This window comes from Falco peregrinus, chromosome 3, assembly GCF_023634155.1.
Source record: "Falco peregrinus isolate bFalPer1 chromosome 3, bFalPer1.pri, whole genome shotgun sequence".
Classification (NCBI taxonomy): Eukaryota; Metazoa; Chordata; class Aves; order Falconiformes; family Falconidae; genus Falco; species Falco peregrinus.
The window spans coordinates 22606455-22623745 of record NC_073723.1 but is presented as its reverse complement, the minus strand read 5'-3'; positions in this window follow the sequence as shown (position 1 = coordinate 22623745).

The window sequence follows — 17291 nt, the reverse complement described above, 5'->3', positions numbered from 1 at the left end:
TCAACAGTTTTGAGCCAGGCCAAATAGTGCTTTCTGAAATAACTTCAAGGCACAGTGTTGGAGCTAGTGCAGGCCAAGGACCATTCTCAGTCTGGATGCAGCTGTCCTGTTTTGGAGGGAAAAAGAATTTAACAGTTTGGCTGTGAGCTCTTCGGTGCCAGCTGAGGTCAATGCCAAATAGTAGTTCCAGGCACATTTATTAGCACAGCTATAGCCAAAAATAATCCAAGTATTGTACATTTTGGCTATTTGTCCCCATTCTCTTCCAGCCTACTGCTCACACTTTTAGGGCCCTGGAAGCAAGTGAAGGAGTTAGTATAAACTGGTTTCAATTCAGATAACCATACATCAACTTATACCTAAAATCAACAAAATATTCTCTTTCTAAAGCAATTAATATGGTGGAGTAATAGATTAAAATTAATACTTATCAAGCTTTCAACCAAAGCATTTCAGCAGAAGCACTTCTGGACTCTGGGATCACCTAGATCCTCCGGGAATTTTGTCTTAAGACCATCAGAGTAGTCCTGGGAGTCCTTTGAGAAACACGAGGGTGCCTACAGCTGCCAGGAAAGGATAGCGACCTGAAAGCATAACTTCCAGCGAGCTCTAGCAGCTTCTAACAAACTCTGTCAGCTGTTCTGGATCAAAAGATGCGGTGAACTTTTGTTCCAGCTGACTCCTGGTTGGGGAGAATCAAGCACCCTTTCAGAAAGCGCTAGGGAGAGTTTTACTGAAGTACCAGCTGAGGACACATCTTCCAGAGGTGGAAGCAGCTAAATGACATGGCAGTTTTTGCAGAAGGGAGCCGGAGGCTTTGCTGAGGACAACATACATGGGCTCAGCAGTGATGCTGACATGCCACAGGGCACAATTCCAGTAGCTGCTGAAGCAGCTGTCCATGTAATATCATGGTCATGGCCCAGATGGAGGAGCTCCCAGTGGAGGGCACAGCCATGCAGGCTTGGGGCTGCAGGGGTGCCTAGGGCCTCTCACTGCAGCTGGGATCAGGGGGCAAGGTGGGCTCCTTGCTGCAGGAGGTGTGCACTGATAAGCACTTTGTGTTGCCAAGGAAAGGATTTGCAGAGGGAGATAGGCAGACTGCATAGCAGAAAAGATGATGAGAAAGAAGTTCACTGGATCTTCTCCAAGATCCTGCAGATACAAGAGCCTGAAAATCCAACTGGCAGAGGCAAAGGCAGAATCTGTGCATATCTGAATCAAAAATGAAGATTTTTGTGATGACCAAGGCTGGAAGTTTGTGACGTCTGGCACCAGAAGGACAGGTCCTGCTCCCCCTGCAAATCTGCAACTACAGAGTAGGTCAGTGCTCTTGTAGCAGACAAGCGGCTGGGAGCTCTGTCAAAAAAAAAACACCCAAGCTGGCTGACCCTGATCAGCAGGAGGAAGTAGCAGTAGCTCCCATCTGCTAAGCTTACCTATCCCCTGCAGAGATTTGCTGCTTTTTAGCACTCAGATCCAGAACCTTGGAGAGAAGCTGCTCTTCCGTGTGCGCACTGATACTTCCCAGGAGGCATCAGAAGCATATCAAGTGTGACTAAATGACTGGGAGCAAAAGCAAAGAACATGAAATCCCAGATGGTTTTCTCCCTGATCATTCTGGTAAGGGGAATCATAGAATCATTTAGGTTGGAAAATACCTGTAAAATCATTGAGGCCAACTGTTAACCTAACACTGCCAAGTCTACCACTAAACTATGTCCTTAAGCGCCACATGTACACATCTTTAAAACACCTCCAGGTATGGTGACTCAACCACTTCCCTGGTCAGCCTGTTCCAATGCTTGACCACCCTTTTGGTGAAGAAATTTTTCCTAATATACAGTCTAAACCTCCCCTGGTGCATCTTGAGGACATTTCCTCTCGTCCTGTCCCTTGTTACTTGGGAGAAGAGACTGACACCTGCTTGTAGAGAATGATAAGGTCTCCCCTGAGCCTCCTTTCCTCCAGGATCAACATCCCTATGTGCAGAAAAGCAAGCAAAGAGGGCCGGAGGCTTGCATGAATAAGCAAGAAGCTCCTGAAAAACATAAAAAGGAAGCACTTAAGAGGTGGGAGCAGAGTCAGGTGACTCAGGAAGGATATAGGGACATTGTTTAAGCATGTCAGGAGTTGTATTTGGTGAGGGACATGATGGGCAACAAGAAGGGCTTCAACAGCTGCATCACCAACAAAAGAAAGCCTGGGGAAAATGGATGAGGAAAAACCCAAAGTACTCTGTGGCTCTTTCTCCTCAGTTTTCACGGATAAGACTGGTGGTCCCTGCAATCAGTAGAAAAGTCTGGAGCAAGGAAGATGTGGTGGAGGACGTTAAGGTTAGGGAACATTTAAAAAAACCTGGATGACTACTGAGGAAGCTGGCCAGTGTCATTCTTATGCCACTGTTCACAATCTTCCCATAACATCCTCCTAGAAAAGCTGATGAAATATAGGCTATATAAGGGGAAAGTAAGGTGGATTGAAAAATGCATGAAGAACCAGACTCTTCTCAGTGGTGCCCAGTGACAGTACAAGAGGCAACAGACACAAACTGAAATACAGGAAACTATTTTTCTGGCACTGTATGAAGTAATATCCATGGAAAAACAAACATTCCTCTATTCATTGTGTTCTTCCTATTTAAAGAGTAAACACATATCAATGGCAAGAATATATCAATGTCTGTTAGTGTTAGGTCAACAACATATCCATTTTTGTGTTCCTGAAAATGTAATTCTAATGACAGGTGAACGTCAAAAGAAGTTCAATATTCTAAGTAATATTGATAAATGTGTAGTAGCTTAGTTAGTTTATTTAAGTTAGGTAAATTTTTTTGGTATCACACCATGCATCCAATAGTTGTCTATTTCATTATTATTATTTTTTAATATGTGTGTTCACCATCTCAGAAGCCAAATATTTCTTTAAAAACTTCCTGTCCACTTATTTCTATTTACTTCTTTCTGGACCAGCTTTGGAATCATTACTTTGTCCACCATGTTACAGTAAATGAAACAGAAGGTCATAGTGCTTTTCTCGCTCAGGAAGATGTCTTAGGAACTAAATTAGTATAACATCATGAGTTTTTCAGTGTGGGCCACTCACTGATGCTGCAAGTTGTTGTAAGTGCTGCTCTTTATGTAAAGATGTGATTTATGTTTCCATGCAAAATGGCTTGGTTTCCCTTAGATGTCCTTTACATATGTTTATGATTACATTACTGATCACCAGCAATAAAGATCTATTGATAGTAGTTAAAATGACTGTCTGACCAATGGTACTGGGTTTTCATTTTAATTTTATATTTGAAAATAAATAAATAAAAATGCAATAATGAAACTTCACCAGAAAACACACTAGGAGAACAAAAAGGTCTTGCTTCTTTCTGATATTGTACAGAGGAACTGAAGACTAATCTTTAAGCACTCATGTCCCCATTAATAAATGATGAAACCCCTGTCTATAGAGAAATCCATTATTATTAAACATAATATTCAAACTGAAGATATTAGAAATTAGTTCCATTCATTAAATACACAGAAGAAATAAAATTTTATGTCCTCTTAGTATTAACCTAATCATAAGTTATTCCTTTTTTCCCTTTCTATTTGATTACATCATTCCTGTTTTCTGTAATATTTAATTTCTCTAATATTCATGGTAAATGGAGTATTTCCTTTCAATGTGCTTATTATTATATCTTCTATTATTTTGTACCTGCTTCTTTTTTAATAAAGAAGAATTAAAATTGTGTAACTGATACTCTTTATAATATTGTCATTGGCAACTTTAGAATTTATGCTTGACAGATATGCTGACAGCAAAAAAGGATGGGAGTTTAAACCAAAACCACTATGCTTAGGTCAGAGATCAGAAAACAGAGGCAAACCAAGGCTTTATTATAATTAATGAATTCTTTCTTCTTTTGCACTTTTCTTCATCCTTAGCAACATGTGTCAAATAGCATGAAAGCAGCAAAATATGTTATTCTATCTCCTATTTATCTAGTCAGTTCCTGCTGCTGGGAGGGAGGGGGGGGGGGGGATGGAGTAGGTGGGGAGAAGCACCCCTAAGTCCATATTGAGATACACCATTGTGTCACAATGTATTTATCAAATAATAATGTGAAAACTCAGAAAAAGTGTCTAGATGATCAGTAAATTCCCTGGATAGGAAGTTTCTGCACATGTATACTGAGGAACAAGTGTTTAGAAAGCAAAAGTTTACTTGCTGGCCTACAAATAAATCACTGGTAAAACTAAATTCATTATTTTGTAATTTCTGTTTTAAAGGCTTGTATTTTTAACCAATCTTCTTTGCCGTTCTGCAATAGCAATATGAAAAATTCTTTTCCTTTTAAAGGGACAATAATAACCAAAATGCTAATGCTACTCTCCTGTTCAAACTGTCATAACCACCCACTCCTATTGTGCAAATCTCATTTCTATGGGAATACAGTTGTCAAATGAGAAAGTTCTTACAGAATCATACAGCAGACTTCAAAAAGAATCTTTCTGTGCATGCAATACAAGTCATAAGTTTTCTAACGTATAAATCGTTCTTCAGCAGCTCTGATCAAGACGATTCATTCCTGACGTAAACTACCATTGTAACTGTAGTGCTTTGACAAATGTGAATCACTCAGTGTGTAATGAAGTCAAGCTTCTCTGAGTTTCCAGTTTTAAGTGTTATTTCTAATATATTTGTTCATAAATCTAAGATTTTCTTAAAGCACATTTGGCTTTTGGGCTTTATATTCAGAGAGAAAAATGTTACCAAATTATATATATTCAGTGTGCCTCCAGTAATCTAGAGGATCTTGAAAGATTACTACATACACAACCTAATACAAAGAAGACTGGAGTGATTTATCAGACAACTTTTCAAGAGATCAAAGTGCTGCAGGTGGTTGAACTACACAGATACAACACAAGCAGGAAGAAAACAGTGCATAGTCATCATACCAAATGGAGAGAGTAGGCTGTGTGATCTCCATACCATCATACACATTTCTTATGATGAATGAGTTTCTTTCGTCATTGAAATCTAACTGTAGAGTCATAGTGTAATTTAGATTGGAAGGGGTCTCTGGAGATCATCTGTTCCAAACCCCACCTGCAGAGCCAACATAGATCAGATTGCTCAGGGCTTGAACAAGAAACCTTTGAATTATTTCCAACAGTGGAACCTCCACATCTCCAGGCCCCTGTTCCAGTGTCTGACAACACTCATGCTGATCTTTTTGGGGGTGTAATATCTAATTAAAATGTTTCTTGTTGCAAGATGTGTTTTTTAACCACCATCCTATCCAGTCCCACCTCTGAGCAAAGTCTGGCTCTGTCTTCTGTGTGCCTTCCCTTTAGGTAGATGTAGACAGCAGTCAGATCCCCCTGAGCTGCCTCTTCTCTAGGCTGAAGAAACCCCTTTCCCTGAGCCTTTCCCTGTATGCCATGTGCTTCAGCCCCATGACCACCTTGGTGACTTTCCCCTTGATTCAAACCAGAGTGCCAGATTCTTTTTTTGTAACAGGGAGCCCAAACCTAAACACAGTGCTCCAGATCTGATCTCACAAGTGCCAACAGAGAAGACCTTCCCTTGTGCTACACCCTTGCTTATACAGCCCAGAATGTCATTGACCTTCTCTGCTGCAAGGACACACTGACGACCCTAATTCAATTTCTGTCCACCAAGAATTTTTCTGTAAAGTTACTCCCTAGCCAGCTGCCCACCTGCCTGCACTGGTAAATGGAGTTATTCTATGCATGATTTTGTATTTGGCCTTCTTAAACTTAATGAATTTTCCATCAGCTTACTTCTCCAAATTCTGATGAGGTTTCTCTAGGCAGAAGCCCTGCCCTCCAATGTATGAAACTCTCTCGATTTGGTATCATCTGTGAACTTATTGAAGAGGCAACGTCTTATCATTCATGTTGTTAATAAAAGTCCTATAAGTGTTGGCCATAGTATTTACCCCTTAGAACACCATTGATGACCACCTGCCAGCCAAACTTCTTACTTTGGATGAGCCAGGGGGTCCACGACTGATCACCTCTATCTTATTTATATACTCTGTATTTCAACTGTATGGCTAACAGAAGACTATGGCAGACCATATCAAGGTCCTTGCTGAAGTTCAGGGTATACATCCACTGCCCTCCCCTCCTTCACAAAACCAGATGTCTAATCCTAGGAAGCTATGAGGTTGGTGAGGCGTGCTGCCTGTCTCTCCTTGCCTTCAGGGGCTTGGGCATGGCTTCCACGAGGATTTGTTCCATAACGTTCCAACAAACTGAGCTTAGGCTGTTGAGATACTGCTTCTTGTTCTTCTTGAAGGTGGGCATGATGCATACCTTTCATGGACCTACAAAGCCAGCAGCCAACCTTGCCAGTAAACACAAAAGTAAGGAAATACAGAGTGAGTTCTTTGACCTTTTTCAAGTACCTCAGCTTTAGATTAGTCAGGCTACTTTGGAAGAAGACAACATGCACCATTCATTTATAGAGGGTAGAGTTCCATGAAGAAGAATATGTACATTGATTCAGAGTGAGCTATTGGAAGGGCAACAGCAGTGATGGGTACTAATAAATAGAGAAGACTAGATTTCTTGGTATTTTGGTTAGGAATAAGTCAACCAATTTTTATTTTTTTTTACTGGAAACCTGAAAAAAAGATATTATCTGTTTATTTAAAAGAGAATCAGTGCAATTTAAGCTTTCTCAGAAAAGTCTTTGTTTAAGTTTAAGAAATTCCCATTAAAAAAGAACAGACTCCAGCTACCCAAAATAACCAACCACACAATGTCATCACTTTGAATAACTATTGAAATCTGAGATTTGGTATTCAGTATGAATCTTTGCAGTTACTTATTGATTTTCAGTTGCCCTGATTTTATATTGTTAATATAAAACATCAAACACCTTATTTTCTGAATACATTTCACAGATTTTTCTGTAGGAAATTGTTGTATGTGAGCATGCAGGATATGCACACAGAGAAAAAGGGAGTTGTCCTTTCCTAGATGCTCAAAGGAAGATAAAATTGTCTACACAGAGTACAGTACAGAATTTTGTTATGTATTCAAGCAGTGTAGATCAAAATACAGGGGGGTCCCTTTAATTACCTTAGGGTGTAGATCTCCAGATCTTTTGAAAGTAGATATTTACAACCGTTATCCCTTTGATAAATGGAGTGTGGATTGCTTTGGGTTTGAGTTGGTTGGGTTTTTTTCCCTTGCATGCTTTTCTTTAAAAAAAATAACAACTATCTGCAGAAAAAAAAGACCCCCTGTGTGTAATGATTTAGTTGTTAGAATACTCACTCATCGAGCAAAGGAACTGGATTTTAAGCCCTACTCTGACTGATGAGGTTCAAATCCACAGACCAATGTCTGCTGAGACAGTGCCCCAACCATCTGATTATCATCCATTCTGGATGACAAGAGTGAAGAGCACGTTCCACCTCTCTTGCTGAAGCTGTTTTCTTCTATTGTGAGGATAATATATTGAGTCAGAGAAAGAATACATGAGGAAGCCTGGCTCTATAACATAATACTTAGGACTTTCCTCAGCAAAGGATTTGGATCCCAAAAGGATTTCCATGTCTTGCATTAAACAGATATTAAATAATATGACTTTAATATAATGACTAGAGCTGGGACCAGAATACAGTCCTGCTCCTTCCACAATGAGCACTCTAACCATACTGGATACAACTTTACATATTTCTATGTTACTTTGAAAGCAGACCATTGTTTTCCATGCTGTTTCTGGAGACTATTCAAATAAACAACTTGAGAATTCTGGAGTTAACTCTTCCCAACTATGAAATGCCCAAGCTGAGCTGGACAAACAGCTCCAAGTATTTAAGAGTCCACCTTCATGTCACTTGTAAATATAGGATCATTTCTCTAATAATTTCTTAAATCTGACATTTAATTTACAAAGAACTTTAAGCAAGTTCAGGAAGCCAGTGTGTGGAAGTCATATGCCTCAGTGGCTTCTTACCCGTTTTACAAAATGCAATCAGTATTTAGGGAATTTTCCAGAGGGAAAAAAAAAATCATTATCTAGGTCTTTTCCTGTTGACTTTAAAAGTAGGAGGGATAGGTGAGCTGTGAAATCAGTGCAAATCCCATGTATTGACCCATGAAATAAGCAAACAAAAAAAATGAGTCCCGGAACCTTTCTCTAAGGAAAGCAAATACTCTGAAGGCCTGAATTCGGAAAGATTTTTACTGAAAATATTTACCGTGGATTGCAACAAATGCTGTGTGAAACAAACACTTCATAAATTACATATATATGTATGTGAAATCTTTATAAATGGACCAACAAGGAAGGAACCCTATTTGCTGAAAGTTATAGATCCTGACATATTAAGAGAACTAACTAGTGGCCAGGCAGTTAGGAATAAAACTTACTCAAACTAGAGATGTGAAACCATGGATTAGGATGTATTGTGCTTGCAGCTGGAAATCTCATCATAAAAAAGAACTAAACTTCCAAGGAACACTGATTAAAAAAGCCTTTTTTTAATCATTCGGCTTCCAATATGAAATTGCATTTACAAAAATGTAGCAGATAAATGTTCTTAATTTGTTGCAGACTTTCTAGGCAAATTAGATCTAATTTGCACCTAATTTTCTTCCCCTACTGTTAGGTGGACCACCCCATCCTCTACCTGGTAGTTAAGCTGATTCTGTGTAAGGTAGAAGCCTCCTTCACTTGAAATCTTTTTATCACTTCCCCTAATCTCTTCATCTAACTCAGGCTAAATGCATTAGTTCTAAAAGCATAATTATAAAACAGAAACTTAGATTGCTTTAAATCATTCAGAGATCTTTACAAGTTCCTAAACATTATCGCATCCCCTGTAGCTTGCTTTTGATATACTTACTACTTGTTCTCTGTGGTAAGAACAGTCTTTCTGTTCTGTATTTGTACAGCACTGATGAAAACAGGGATTTGGGCCACCACAGGGCCATCCAAAAAGATCTAAAACACATCAAAGTTTTGAATTCCTAAAATAAATGCATGATGTGTCTCCAAAGACCATCCTCCAAAGACATTCAGCTTAGAGATTTTTTGGAGTATCACAAACATTAAAAAAGTCATAAACGCATCTTTTATAATATTTCTAGCATTTTCCACTCTGTGACAGCACTGAAACCAAAAGGGGAAAAGAACAAGAAAGTTAATACATTCAGATGTATATTCTTTGTAATACTTATCTTTATGCTATTCTGAGCCAAGTCACTCACCCCAGTTGGTTTCTGCTCACTTGCAGCCATAGTGGCCAAAAAAATCAGATCTTTGTGCCTCAGTCTTTCCTTGTCTTGTGGAGCGAGTACTCCAAGACTGGAGAACAAGCTGAGATAGACCACAGCTTTAGTTTCTTCTTTCAGCACCAGGCAATAACAACAAACATCACTGACTGCAACTAATTGTGAGTGGAATTGCTCCCTGAGAAGACATAACTTCTAATGATATCATGCACTGAACAAGAGGCTAGGGCAGGATTTGGAAATCTTGAGTTATACTTCCCTCTCTATCAGAAATTCACAACATGTACTCAGTCCAACAATATCACCTCTGTTGGTTGTCAGACCACTCCTACCCTTAGCTTTCCTTTTTCTTTTACCTAGCAACCTTTACGTCCTGTTCCATGCCTGTTACAATTGAATAATGCTCAGCTGAAGCCTGCCAGTGCTACTGTAATGCATAAAGGTAAGCAGAATTTTGCACAATTAATTTATCTTCAGCTGAGTTAACATACTGATTAAATAACACCAACCTACCAATTAAGGCAGTGGTACTTCAATCATCCTTCTATTTAACTGATCAATTTCCATGAAGACTTTAATTTACAAGTTTTGACCAATAATTATTATTTAGTATACCATCATCACTGTGTATGCTATCAGTACTTCTTTTATGTAATAATTATCTAATAAATACCGTCTGTTGAAACCCTGTTTAAAGTTACATATTGTAACAATGCAGTTAGTGGCAATGGCAGGAGACATGACCTTGGCAGAAGGAAAGAGGTAATTATGATGAAACTGCTTGTGGCACCGCTGCCTTCCTGCAGCATATATATTTTATATAGAAGTACACCTTTCATTAATTTCAAGGATTTTGCTGGAGGAAGACCATAGGTTATTCTTAAAGACAGTGGAGACTTGGAATTTTACAAGCTTCCACTTCAAAAGTTTCCCAGTGCAGAGTCTCTAAAAGGACATGCTCATCCTTTAGTACAGTTCCTCGTATGAAATGTCTTCTAGGCATTTTGCTACTTTCTTTTCCACTCCATTTATTTTAACAGAAGAGGTGAAATCTTACTTAACTTCTTGAATTTCTCTGTTGTTTTTGCATTTGACATTCAAATTTTGCCTTTCGTTTTAGTGCGGAATGGATTTTGCCTGCAACGAGCAATAGATCCTTATTTCAAAAATCCATTCACCTTGAACTATTGCAAGTTTACTTGGAATTAGTAAATTCGGAGGTGTTTCATTTTCCCTTTTCACTACTTATGTCCACAGCAAAAACCTAACAATGGTTTAAGAACTTGGTGAGTTCAAGAGTGATGATGACTGTTTCTTCTAGTCAGCTTAGACTACTGGTGGCAAAGCCTGCCAGAGAAGGGGAAATATCTTTGCAATCTCATTGCTTTTTGTTTTAATTACTTTGTTGCTTTCATTATCACACTATCAGAAGATAGATTTATCTTCTGAAACACTTAATGGGGAAGGAAAGTGCTATTACTCCTACTTTACAGATAGGAACTGGTAAACAATATGGATAAGTAAAAAAAAGTTGGATGTAGATATAATTGTATCCTAGATACAGCTTTTAAATCCACATATTTTTCCAAATATGTTATGATAGGCTTGAATACAGTTTGATCATGTCTTTGATCTGCAGAATGGGTATTATATCCTATGAAGCTGTAGCTCTTGTTCTTACCCATTCTTCTAGCTTAATGTAAAGCACTGGAATTTTTACATCATTTGTTGGTTCATTTCATTCTTACTATAACATATTATAAATGTACACTGATTTGTCACCGTAAGTTAGTCCTGATTATTTTGTGTGGGCTTCCCTTTGTCACTCATCACAAATTCCCATGTTCTAAGAAACTCATTCTAGTGTAAACAGCTCCACTTAAAACTTATGCCTAAGTCTAGAGATCTTCCATCCACTCTAGGTCCCATGTTACAGATGGGAAGGCTTTGACCAAATCTTTTATCCCCCTCCTTCCTTTTATTTTTTTTTTTTTTACATGTATGCTATTTTTTCAACCTCAACATTTTCAGAAATAGTTCTCTATTAAGTCCCAATTGGAGAAGGTTTAAAATAAAAAGGTATCTTGAATCAATTTGATGTGTCATACTGGAAACTGTCACACCATTTTAACACAGATAGAGTGAGCTGTAGGATTTCAGAACTTTGCAGATATCTGACCAAATCAAAACTACTCTAGAGTGCCATCTTGTGGCACAGAGAGCTGGACACCAAGAGCCACACAAATTTCTCCCCTCACCCCTCCCCCGCAGCACTGGGTACTGGTGATCCTCTCATATTTATTGCTGTGTCCTGTGAATACAGTACGGATTCAGTTTTAAGTTCAGAAACTTTAGAAACAGGTGGTTTGGAAAGCAGTGTCACAGAATCACAGAGAGGGTGAGGTGGGAAGGCAGCTCTGGAGATTGACTGGTCCAACCCCACCTTCTCAAATGTGGCTCACTTAAACCAGGTTGCTCAAGGCCATGTCTAGTCAGGTTTTGAGTATCTTCGAGAAAGAAGGCTTCACAACCTCTCTGGGCAATCTGTTCCAGTGTTTGATAGCTGTTAGAGTATAAAAAGTTTTCTTATATTTAAGTGTAATTCCCTGGATTTCAATCACTGCTTATTGCCTCTTGTTTTCATCTTGAACTCCACCATCTCTTGGTCACTGTGGCCAAGGCTTTCTGAACTTTCAGTCCCCAGTTATTTCTTCCTTGTTTGTGAGTCTCAGCTCCTGCAGAGCTTTTTCCTCCATCAGCTCTTCAATCACATGTGTTAAGAAGTTGTGACCAATGCCTTCCAGAAACATCCTGGACTGCTTGTATCCTGCTGTGTCCTTTTCCCAGTTGTCCAAAGAAGGCCTCATCTGCTTCTTCCTGATCAGCAGTCTGTAACAGATACCCACCACAGTGCCACCCCAGCTGGTGGCCCGTTGTTCCTGAACCGTATGCTCTCATCTGGTTCATCATCTGTTCCCAGGCAGAGCTCCATACATTCCCACTGTTTCCTCACATCAAGGAAAATTTTCCCCTCCTCACTGTCCCAGCCTGTCCCTCCTAAAAAGTCGTCATCCATCCATTGAAATACTCTGGTTATGTAATCTATCCACCACATCTCTGTGATCCCACTGAGATCACCACCCTGAAACTGACCACCTACCTCTGGTTACTCCTGTTTGTTCCCCATGAGGCAGGAATCAGTGTACAGGCATTTCACAGTCATGATGTTTTTGCAGGAGCTGAAGCTGTTGAACAGGATCAGACCCAGAATTGACCCCTGGGGGTACACTGGTAGTGGCTGGCCTCCAACTAGATTTTAGACCTCCAACTAATCCACAGACCTCATGCCACAGATCGTCACCATCTGGGCCTGGCTATTCAGCCAGTTTTCAATCCACCTCACTGTGTGCCCATCCAGCCATCATCTTCTTTATGAGAATCTTACAGGAGACAGCATCAAAAGCCTTACTGAAATCAAGGTAGACAATATTCACAGCACTCTCCTCATCCACCAAGCCAGTCATTTCATTGTAGAAGGCTATCAGTTTGTTCAAGCATGACTTCCCATTTGTGAATCCTTACTGACTATTCCCAATTGTCTTCTTGTCCTTCGTATGCCTGGAAAACATCTGGGACGAGCTCAAAAGTCTGGAAGAAAGGTTATGAACATATACTTAGAAATTACTTTATTGGATCTGGGGACTATGCTTCTGTTTCCAACCAGATTTGAGAAGAATAAAACCTAGAAAGCAAAAGGACAAAGTAGTCTAAAACTCTATCCCATTGTGTATCATGTGACTTTAGCAGTTCATTTAGCTTCCTCAGGACAAAGAACAGTCACAGCTGAGTCCAGCATATCAGTCCCTGAATGCCAAAAGCACAAATTAAAACATACAAACCTAATCCAAAGTAAACTATAGAGATGTATTTGCAGCACAAAATGTGCTCATATACAAACCCAAGACTGTTCAAGACTTCCACACTCCCACCATCTGACCATTGCCAGTGGAATTGTTTTCTGAGAGCACTAAAAAAGGATCCAGGGACCTGTGCTGGGTGAGGGTGACAAATGGGTTGCACTCCTTAGTTGTCTGTTGTGGAGCAGCATTTAAGATATGGCCCAACACAGGTACCTCACTACCTGCCTTGGGATGCTTTTAATTTGTTTCGGCTGAGGTCACAACCTCACATGACCCAGTTCATTTGAAACTTGGAAGTGTTTGGATTGTGTTTAAGACAAAAGTTTTCATTGTCCAGCCTTCTGTGCTGTCAGTGACATCTGCAGATTGTTATAACACAGGTAGTCATGTGTCGTGCCTGAGCTTTACAGATTGGGAAAAGAAGACTCTATCCACTCAAATGACAGTTAATTCTGTACTGAATATGAGCACTGAAACAGCCACTGCACCAAAAATGCAACTTTTCAGGTGCTGACCAGCCTAATATGAATGGTAAGAGCAAGTACACAGATGGGGACAAGAGCCTCTTCAACTACCTCTACCTAAAGCAATTTTTACTAAACAGACTCCTAAGACTCACAATATTTACCCTCACAGAAGTTCCCACAAAGTAAGGGAAAGCTGTTAGCCCTGTTTCTAGTGGGTAACTGATGAACAGAAGGGTAAATAATTTGTTCCAAGACACACAGGAGATTTGTGTCTAGAACAGGAAATTAAATGCAGGGATCTGAAGTCTCAGCCCATTATTTTACTCACTTCCTTGTAAAAATGATATTTCACCATTTTCACCAAAATAGGAATAAATTAGCATTACCTCCTTTCTTCTGATCTGGGAAGTTCTTATATAGCTGCAGTGCACACATGCTTCCAGCTTAATGAAGATGATGGAAAGTTCTGAGACACTAAATACTTCCTTGCCTTCCTTGACAATGTCCATTATCCTAATTATTGAATTTTTGTTGCAAAATGCTACACGGCTGAATTTACTTTTCAGTTCCATTTACCTCCCCTTATGCTTTCCTTTGTTTTATCTTAACTTGGAAGCTTTGCATTATTGTTTACAGATTTGTTCATGGAAGTGAAAAGGAAACAGACGTTATGCCAAAAGGCAATATTTCAATATTCCCTCATTAACACACCATTTGAAAGCAAATTAACTTCATACTTTAGATATTCACAGAACCTGCGTGAAATTATTTTAATTCTGTTACTCTTTTCTTTTTATTTTTCTTTCCAAACTTAGTTGTATTACATAATGGAGGTTAAATGTATTTTAGAGTATTTGCCATCCAGATATTCAGTCTTTATTTGGGGGGGTGGGGGGTGGGGGGTGGGGTGTAGGTTCTAGTACCTCCTTTCTATTTATGTTTTCTGCCAGAGTCCAACATTTCATTCCAGAATTGTGTTATGTGGGTATCCAGTGCAGTCAGTGGGCCTCTGGTTTTGATTCCTCGAAGCATTTAATCATCTACCCAACCAATTTAAAGTGTTTAAGTCCCTTTAGGATTAAGTTAAACTGAAGCACTCACACAAATGTTTTTGCCAGACCGTGCTATCCCTTCATCTTTGTAGTCAACTGTGTACATTGATTTATGTCAAAGACAAAAACTTGGCTTGATTTTTATGTTCAGTAGAGATCCATAGAACAAATAACATTTCACAAGAAAGTAAGATGGGGTTTCAAAGCTTTGAATGTTTCGGTAATACTAATATTGATCTTGAAATAACTAAATCTTTCCAATATACTTACGCATTTATCAATCTAAAGAATAGATCAGACCATTGGCTTGATATTAAACCAAAAGTAAGAATTTCTGACCAAAACTAACATTTTTGTTACAAACAGCTGTCAAGGTGAATTAGAAAAAAAAAAGTTAATTTCAGCTTTAACTACTTTAATTGATCCATTAGTTCTATGAATTCTTTCTCATGAGATCCTTGAGATTTTAAATTTACATCTCAGATGTTGGGTATTTCTGCTAGTATCTTAATTTGGAAACTTAGGCTGGAATTCTTGGAGGGCTTTTGATGAAAATTGCAGTGCTTTCTATTCTTATTCCTGTTGGAAATACTACAGAAACAACTTGTTGCACAGTGTTTGTGACTGTTTTAATTATTTGCATATAGCAACATACATAAGCTTAGCTGCAAAGAGGACCCATGACACTGGGAGATGCATAATAACAGACAGATTTTTTGTAATTTTTTTTCTCCTTGTAGAGGAATGGGAGATTCATAGAGTTAAACAACAACAACAACAGCCAGAAAACACAACAAACCACCAAAAAAACATCAAAAAATAGACCCAAACCAATAGTAAGGAAAACCCAACGGACTCCAAGCGAGAGAAAGATGCCACGCACTCATTTCAAGAAGGTAGTACTTATTTCCACCCCCTCCTTGCAAGAGTGTGAGTTTTACTTTTAACAGTCATGGGATAGACTAACTACAGTACAAAAAATCACATATATTGGGTAACTGCCTAAAAGGCAACTATGGATCCTTCACAAAAGAAGTTTTAGCCTCACTAAGCCGAAGAGAGAATCCAAATTCCTACTAACCGATGAACTCACTAACCTATTGTTACATGACAAGTGCCAGTGCCATCGATGCCTTTCAAACAAGACCCTATTCTTTCAAAGAGTAATAATAGGCATCTAGCTTTGTAAGGAATTCTGCAACCAAAATGCCTGCCGGAAGCAATGAAAAAGACTGAAATTCCATATGCAATCTTGTACTCAGCATTAACAAGTGCTTACCTCTAGGGATATTCCCCTGTCCACTTCAGCTTGATCCTTCACCTTTTTACTGTCAAGATCTCTTTACTATTTTTACTCATGCATCTAATTTTCTTGGTGCACTGTGTAGTTATATTTCCAGCTCCAGGTTTTAAAGCTTAATCTGAGGGCCAGGAGCCTAAAATTTAAGCATTTGCAGCACTGGACTTAAAAGCTCCATATCCCTTTATTTGGTTGAGTCCTAAGTGAATTCCCTAGGATCAGCCAGGAAATCTGTGGTAAAGCCAAAAACTAAATATCAGTCCCCAGGAACTTATTTCAGAGCCTTAGGCAAAAGGCCATTGTTTCTATCACTGTAGGTTAAAGATTGTAGTCCAAGCTGGAGAAGGGAAGTGGGGAAAAAAAATATCTCTCCAAGCACTTTCAAAAAGTAGTCAAAAGGATCCTAAAAGCAAGCAAAGCTGCATGGTGATCTTTAGTTTTTTACCCATCCGTGATTTTTCAGTATATATGAGAGCTTCACAATTGGGAGCAATTATGGACAAAAATTATTACATGATGTATGACTCAACATACAAATGATCTTTGGGAAAGGAGGTTCTTGAGAGGGAGGTTTTCATATGGAACAGTATCAAAAGCACTGCATGGTTTGATTGTTGGGGGAATTATGTACTGGTATGTGACACCTTTGGGAAAAGTTCTGAAAAGTAGGTCAGGTGCCATGAGTCTTAGCAGACTGGTTACTTATTCATTGGGATCAGCTGTTCTGAGCTTCAGGAAGTTCAGGTCTCAGCAGCTGCTGTGTAATCAGGGCACAAAATGCTTTACAATGGCTGACTATAAAAGATTGGAATTGATTGAGAGGGCCTGAGTTATTGTCCTCCTGTGATTGCAATATGCAGCATATAGAAAATTCTCTCATGCTTAAGCCTTTCCTTTATATTTCTAGCGTTCATGAAATTAGTTTTAAACCACCAAGGGTTTCTTCCCCCCCTCCCCATCTCCCCACAATAATTTCTGGTTCTAATTTGAAGGGGGTTTTTAATAAATATGTTTTAGATGAATTTAGTGCTTGTGAATGTTGCCAGCCTATTTGATCCTGGACTGGGGGGAGGGCAGACCTTAAGCATTGGAAAGAACTAGGACCTCACATGAGGAAGAGGCCTAGAAAGCAATTGATAACTCAGGAAAAAAGAATAGCAGTGCATAATAAAGCAGCAGATTAGCTGAAAATCCTGTCTGCCTCAAGAAGGATCCTAAGGAGTCAATGGATGTCCAATATACAGCCCACATCAGAACACCAGTCTGGA